Source organism: Trichechus manatus, unplaced genomic scaffold, assembly GCF_000243295.1.
Source record: "Trichechus manatus latirostris isolate Lorelei unplaced genomic scaffold, TriManLat1.0 scaffold00036, whole genome shotgun sequence".
NCBI lineage: Eukaryota > Metazoa > Chordata > Mammalia > Sirenia > Trichechidae > Trichechus > Trichechus manatus.
The window spans coordinates 19444766-19453241 of NW_004443972.1; positions in this window are offsets into that span (position 1 = coordinate 19444766).

Below are 8476 nucleotides of genomic sequence, written 5' to 3' on the forward strand. Positions count from 1 at the left end.
GTTCAAAAATGAAAAAATCTAGGGTCTTAGCATTCCCCAAAAACAGAGCCTGAGGCTAACGCTTTATTGGAAGGTGCAATCCCACGGCAGCAAGAATGAGGGAAAAAGTGAAGCAAGCACAAAGGAAAGCAAATACAAAGAGGTGCATTGTGAGCAATACAGCCAGCTAGATTCATGAGAAAATACAGCCAGCTGCTTGATGTCTGGACAGGATATGTAGAACCACCCACACTGTGGGACAGTCCAACAGAGGGGAAAAGAAAGAATTTATATGCTGCATCTCCACCTGCCCAACCCTCCATCTCCTGTCTCTCAATGGTCAAAGTTTGCCTTTGCGGGGTTAACTCTCTCTGACTCCCAAGTTGTGCCACACAACTACAACGCAGCTCTGCATCTGAGTCTATAGTTGTAAAAGGAGCCAGAGTCTTGACAACGGAACAACTGTGACTGCTTCCCAGGCAAGTGACCAGGTCATGCCAGGGCCCAGCCCTTATCCTGGCAGAATCCAAGACTGCCAGGTAAGGCAACAGCAGTGGCTATGAAGGTTCTCCATTGATCAAGTAGCCCAGGATCTAGGAGGCAGCAGGGACCAAGCAAAGCTGGGAGGTACATAAATTGAGTCCTATTCAAACCGGGTCAAAAGTGGAATATGAGAGTATGGACAATGTTTTCATGGAAAGTGACTGAGAAGGAAGAAAGTAAAAGGTAAAGAGGACTTTAGGAGAGGGATATGACATCACAGCTTTAAGAGTTCAGACTCTGGAGCTAGATAGCTTAGGTTTAGATCCCTGCTCAGCCTCTTACTAGCTGAGTGATCTTGAACAATTTTTTTAAGCTTTCTGTGCCTCGATGTCCTCGTGCAAAAAACTGTGGATGTAATATTACTATTTCATAACATTGCTAAGAGTTACTATATACAAATCATTTAGAACTGTATCCAGCACACACCAAGCACTATTTTAATATGTAATAAGGGTAAAGGGAAGACTCTTCTTTTGTTTTACAGATACTTGATCAACTTTTTTATGCTGAAAGAGAGAAAAGAGTTTTAAGAGAAAATTTGAAAATACAGGAGAGATGAAGTACTGATGGAGAAAGTTGTCAGAAAGGATAGGAGTCAGTGATCAGGTAAAGGGATTAATACATAATAGGCACTTACTGACTGTATGCTTGCTTATTTATAAGAAATGAGATATATCAAATAAAGTATTCATGCATGGTTTAGGTAGGCAATAATATTTGTAGTATTTTCTAGTATAAATTCTAAAATGTTGTGTACTAATGAAATTCACTGTCTGTACACATAAAAGCCCCCAATATTTATTTAATGAATGATGAATGAAGAAATGGTAAAATTAATGTTAGTAATTATTGCTCTGCCCATTCAGTTATTACCTTTTTCAGCCCCATGTGCACTATAGGACTTAGGTCTTAATCTGAACTAAGAGAGGCAGAGTATTCTTCAGCTCAGACTTACCAACCACTGGAGTCTGGAATTAATTTTATAGTATCTGTTAAAACTGCATGGAGCACTAGGCATTCATATACCCATCATGTTATATAAAGCCTTTTCCTGGGACCACCATATTCTCCAGTGTGTATGCCTAGGCTCCCATCTTAGTTTCCTGCTCAGCACTCCAGTTTCCCTCTAAGATTAGAGATCAGTCCTAAACTTCAGCCCATTTATTTGAGCTTTTGGTTTCCTGCCTAGCTTTTTTTCAGAGTAGGAAAGGCTGCACTCTGTCTCTTAACCCCTATCTAACGTCTGAGTTCCTTCTCTCAATGACTGGCCACACCAAAACATAATGCTGCTCTCAATTTGCCTGAACATGGCTATTACCTTGATTTCTTTCCATGTAAACAATGAATAACACCAACTTGCATCATTCTCAGGTTTACTGGGTATCTTTGAAAACAGCCATGGACTGTTGGCTTCCTCTCTCAAAGGGTGGCACTAAAACTGGGTCATTTACCCAGCCCATGATCTTTGTAGCTTCCTCTCCTAACTTCCTTTCCTTCCTCACTGGCCTATCTTTGCGGCTGAGATTCCAACATACCTGATGTGATTGCACCTAAAGCATGTCCACTCAAAGTATGATTTTGTACTTATCTCAGGGATAATGTAAAGATGTTAATTATGTCAACTCATATAATTTTTTTTGTAGAAGTATGAAGTGCTCATGATTCTAAAAGGGATATAACATAAAATTACATGTTAGCTTTAATGGACAACATTTTTAACACTTCAAACACTTCTTTTAATATCAAACATGGAACACCATCAAATGTTCCACAATACTGGATCTTCAAGTTCTTACTATGGACAGCCTTCTGATTCTGGAGGCAGTAATTGGAAAGAGCAAAGGATTTGCAGTCAAACAACCAGGAGTTCAAATTCTGTCTGTGAAAATTACTTTGTGTCACTTTGGGCAAGTTACTTAGTCTGAGTTTCGATTTCTTCAGCTTTTTAAAAGCAGGGTTGATAATACCTACAAAGAGGGTTGTTATACAGATAAATAAAATAACAAATCAAATGCACCCAGTCCAGTGCCTGGCACATGGAAGCACTCAAACCCAAAATAACCCATTGCTGTCAAGTCGATTCCAACTCATAGTGACCCTGCAGGACTGAGTAGAACCGCCCCATAGGGTTTCCAAGGCTGTAATTTTTACAGAAGTAGAATGTCACATCTTTCTCCTGCAGAGGGGCAGTTGGATTGAACTGTTAACCTTTCAGTTAGCAGCCAAGTACTTAACCACTGCGCCACCAGAGCTCCTGGGAAAGCACTCAGGGAAAAGTAATTCCCTCCTTGTCCCTTCTTTTCTCCTGGTAATATGAACTGAAGATCAAACAGACTTCAGAATCAATCACAGTCAATTCTATTCCTGAAGACATCCTACAATTTTTATAAGCCACTCCAATATCAGAAATATGACTAGAAAAGCTTAATTGTCCATATTTTACTCTGTGAGTAGACTAAGCAAATTTGAGTTATTTAGTAAATTGGAAGTATTTAAAGGCATTTTAAAACAGAGGCTTATTTATTTATTTATTCTGCAGCTCCTGGTCATTTTGACTGTGCAATCAGCCTTATTGTTACAGCACAGTTTTGCAGCTGTGAATACGAGGCATATAAAAAGGACGATCCCTTTAAAACTACAAGCCTAAAACTGGGTGATGTTCAATCCATTCAGCCAAAAACCTGAAATCTGAAATGTTTTTCTCAGATGCATCCAAATGTTCAAGGGTCTTCACAGATTACCAGAAAATTCATATGCATTTCTTTTTAATTATCACTAAACAAATGGATGTGTCATGCATATAGAAAACTGTGCATGAATCCATCTTCTTTGCACATCAAGGCAAACCGAAAATCACTACCTCAGATATCTCTTTATTAAATCTTGTATCACCACCCTGGCTATCAAATTCCTAACTGTATTTCCTATTTTGATGTCTACTTCTGTCCTGGTGGCAGTTTAAAATTTGGCCCCAGAATTTTTTTACACTTCATCTACTGATAAATGGAGACTATATTGTTGCCACCCTTTGGGCTCTGTAATTATTTGATCAATAGAGCAGAGTGCAAGTGACTAGTACAGTGTTCAGGAACAGATCTTAAGAAACTGGCAGGAGAGGCAGAGCCAACATGGTGCGATAGACAGAAGTACCATGCCATGCCTCTACAGCAAATACCCAAGAAACTAAGCAAAACAGATAAAAACGTCAATCCTGGAACCCTAAGCATCAAATGAAGGGATAAAGAACTTGATCAGGCACAGAATGGAAAAAGAAACTGACAGAGAGCAGAAAACAAAGAGAGCTACGGAGTGGAGGTCTCCTACCAGCTAAGGCGGCACAGATTCGCCATCTTGGACTACTGCCACCAAGAACAGTGGACAGGGCATACAGGAAGGGAATTTCATGTAGCTCCCAACAAGAGACAAAACACCCGGTAACCAGGGATACATGCTTTTCCACCACCCACCTTTCTTCCCTTTAAGAGGCCTCTGACACTACCCAATGGGTCACAGTCGCACAGCTGGAGAGACACCAGCTCACTGTTGTGAGGGTTCGTCCTGCCCCCACCAGCCTGCTCCTTCAGCACCATTTTATTAATATTATAGTTTTTTTGGCTTTGTTTGTTTCTTCTCTCATTCTCCCTTCCTTCCTTTCCTTTCACCCACCCAGTTAGCCCTGTGTGTCATCCCCACCCCTTAGTGATGGGCTAGGCCACACCACTCAACTAGAGAGTCACCTGCACAGGCTTCCCAGGGTCTGTACCACCCCACTGGCAGGCTCCCTCAGAGCCGGGTTTTTTTTTTCTTTTCAGTTTTCTCTCTCTCCCTTCCTTCCTTTCCTTTCTCCTGCCAAGCTAGCCCCATGTGCCATCCCCACTCCATCTTGATGGGCTGTGACACATCATTCAACAAGTAATCCCCCAGCACATTGCCCCCATGGTTCCATGCCACCGCACAGGCAGGCTCCTTCAACACCATTTTTTTTTTCAGTTTCTTCTCTCTCTCCTTTCCTTCCCTTCCTTTCTCCTGCCAGCTAGCACCATGTGCTGCCCCCACCCCTTCTTGACAGGCTGTGCCACACCAATGCAAATACCAACAGCATTCTTTAATGAGATGGAAAAACTAATCATTAACTTTATATGGAGGGAAAGAGGTCACGGATAAGTAACGCACTATTGAAGAAGAAGAAGAAAGTAGGAAGACTTGTACAACCTAACCTCAGAACCTACTATACACCTACGGTAGTCAAAACAACCCGGTACTGGTACAACAAAAGACACACTGACCAATGGAACAGAATCCAGAACCCAGATGTAAATCCATCCACCTATGGTCACCTGCAATTTGACAAAGACCCAAAGTCCATCAAATGGGGGAAAAGACAGTCTTTTTAATAAATAGTGCTGGCAAAACTGGATGTCCATCTGTAAAAAAAAATGAAACATGACCCATATGTCCAACCATATACAAAAACTAATTCAAAATGGATCAAAGACTTAAATATAAAACCAAAAACTATAAAGATCATAGAAGAAAAAAAAGGGTCAACGCTAGAGGCCCTAATACACGTCACAAATAGGATACAAACCCTAACTAACAATACCCCAACACCAGATTACCCAGATAACTAGAATCTTCTAAAAATTAAACACTTATTTCTCATCAAAGGACTTCATCAAAAGAGTAAAAAGAGAACCTACAGACTGGGGAAAAATTTTTGGCTATGACAAATCTGACAAAGGTATAATATCTAAAATCTATAGGAAAATCCAACACCTGTACAACAAAAAGACAAATCATCCTATTAAAAAATGAGCAAAGGGCATGAACAGACACCCCACCAAAGAAGACATTCAGGCCGCTGACAGACACATGAGGAAATGCTTGGAATCACTAGCCATTAGAGAAAAGCAAATCAAAAGTACAATGAGATAGCATCTCACCCCAGCATTACTGGCATGAATTAAAAAAAAAAAAAAAAAAAAACAGAAAATAACAAATGTTGGAGAGGCTGCAGGAAGATTGGAACTCTTATGCACCACTGGTGGGAATGCAAAATGATACAACCATTTTGGAAAATGACATGACACTTCTTTAAAAGCCAGAAATAGGAATACCATATGATCCAGCTATCCTACTCCTAGGAATATATCCTATGGAAGTAAGAGCCATCACAGGAGTAGACATATGCACACCTATGTTCACTGCAGCATTATTTACAATAGCAAAAGGATGGAGACAACCTAAGTGCCCATCAACAGATGAATGGATAAGTTAACTATGGCACAAACACACAATGGAATACTACACAATGATAAAGAACAATGATGAATCTGCAAAACATCTCACAACATGGATGAATCTGGAGGGCATTATTCTGAGTGAAATAAGTCAATCACAAAAGGACAAATACTGTATGAGACCACTATTATAAAAACTCATGAAAAGGTTTACACACAGAAAGAAACGATCTTTGAGAGTTACGAGGAAGGAGAGGAGTGGGGAGGGAAAAACACTAACTAGACAATAGACAAGTGGTATCTTTTTGTGAAGGGTAGGACAGTACACAATATGGGGAAGTCAGCACAACTTGACCAAGGCAAGGTCATGGAAGCTTCATAGACACATCCGAACTCCCTGAGGGACCAAATTACTGGGCTGAGGGCTGGGGACCATGGTCTCAGTGGACATCTAGCTCAACTGGCATAACATAGTTTATAAAGAAAATATTCTACATCCTACTTTGGTGAGTAGCGTCTGGAGTCTTAAAAGCTTGTGAGCATTCATCTAAGATACTCCACTGGTCCCAACCCATCTGAAACAGGGGAGAATGAAGAAAACCAAAGACACAAGGGAAAAATTAGTCCAAAGAACTAATGGATCACAACTGCCACGGCCTCCATCAGACTGCATCCAGCACAACTAGATGGTGCCTGGCTACCATCACTGACTGCTCTGACAGAGATCTCAATAGAGGGTCCCAGACAGAGCTGGAGAAAAATGTAGAACAAAATTCTAACTCACAAAAAAAGACCAGACTTACTGGTTTGACAGAGACTGGAGAAATTCTGAGAGTATGGCCCCAGACACCCTTTTAACTCAGTACTGAAGTCACTCCTGAGGTTCACACTTCAGCCAAAGATTAGACATGCCCTTAAAACAAAACGAGACTAAATGGGCACACCAGTCGAGAGGCAAGGACGAGAAGGCAAGAGAAGACAGGAAAGCTGGTAATGGGCAACCCAAGGTCGAGAAGGGGAGAGTGTTGACACATCACGGGATTGACAATCAATGTCACAAGACAGGTATGTATTAACTGTTTAATGAGAAACTAACTTGCTCTGTGAACCCTCATCTAAAGCACAATAAAATAAAAAAAAAGAAACTGGCAGCTTCTACTTCTTGGTTCACTTGGAAAACTTGCTCTTGTGAACTCAGGCACCATGCTGTGAGGAAGTCCAAGGGTCCCAAAGACAGGCTCACACACAGAGGAACCAACAGCCAGCACTAACTTACCAGCCATGTAAATGAACCATCTTAGGAGCAGATCTCTAGCACCAGTTAAGCTGCCCCAATTATTCCTGCTGAGCCCTGCCAATACAGTAGCTTCATGGTATTGTTTTAAGCCACTAAGTTTTGGAGTGGTTTGTTATGCAGAAATAGATAACTGAAATAGCACCCATAGGCAGAATTTCTCACTGAGAGGAATTTAGATAGTATTTGGATGGTAACCAGTGGGCTGTAATCATTTATCTTAAGAAAGTGAAATGGCCCCAAATGGTCTATCTCCTCACTTTTCCTTTCAAGAGCTGATAAGGAGTATGATATGAATTATATTACTAAGTGAGAAATAAAACATACAGAGTTCAACAGGATAGTGCAGGGGGAAAGGAGGACACAAAAGAGATAGGTTCTAAGTTTGAAAGTAGTGTCTAGAAGTGCGGAGCCCAGGAGTCAAGCTCCTTAGAGTCACCCTTGTAGGGAATAATTCCTTGTCTACATTAAGATTCCAGATGCTACTCAACAAAGTAGGAGGTAGAATATTTTCTTTATAAACTGTTATGTCAATTGAGCCAGATGTCCACCGAGACCATGGTCCCCAGCCCTTAGCCCAGTAATTTTTCCCTCAGGGAGTTCAGATGTGTCTATGAAGCTTCCATGACCTTGCCTTGGTCAAGCTGTGCTGACTTCCTCATATTGTGTACTGTCCTACCCTTCACAAAAAGATACCACTTGTCTATTGTCTAGTTAGTGTTTTTCCCTCCCCACTCCTCTCCTTCCTCGTAACTCTCAAAGATCGTTTCTTTCTGTGTGTAAACCTTTTCATGAGTTTTTATAATAGTGGTCTCATACAGTATTTGTCCTTTTGTGATTGACTTATTTCACTCAGAATAATGCCCTCCAGATTCATCCATGTTGTGAGATGTTTCGCAGATGCATCATTGTTCTGTATCTTTAGCAGAGGTAGAGATGGAAAAGACTATGCCTAAGAAGAGGTGGATGATGAGGCTGGAATGAAGCTGAGCCCCTTCTTCATTGTGGAAGATCTCCACCCCAGTACGGTATATATTTATGCCTGCACGGTGATTGAGAGATGAAGTATGATAAAATGTGAATGAGCCAACGAAGAGCAGACAGTGTCAACGGGTAAGGTGCTACGGAAAAATGCTCCTGTGGGATAAAGATATTAAGTAAATTCTATATCTGTATCTTGTAAATCCTAACTAAGGAAATCACTAAAAATGGTTTAAGTGACATAAGTAATAAGCATGTAGTGAAAATAAAAAGGAATCATTAAAAATACTCAATTCATCCTAAAGAAGGCAAACAGAAACAAAGAACAAAAAGAATAGGAACAGAAACTAAGGGAATATGCAAAAGTCAAACCAAACTTACAAGAATTATTAAAGGGAGATCTTCGATCTGAGGACAAACAGCTTCAGCCCTCAGGCAG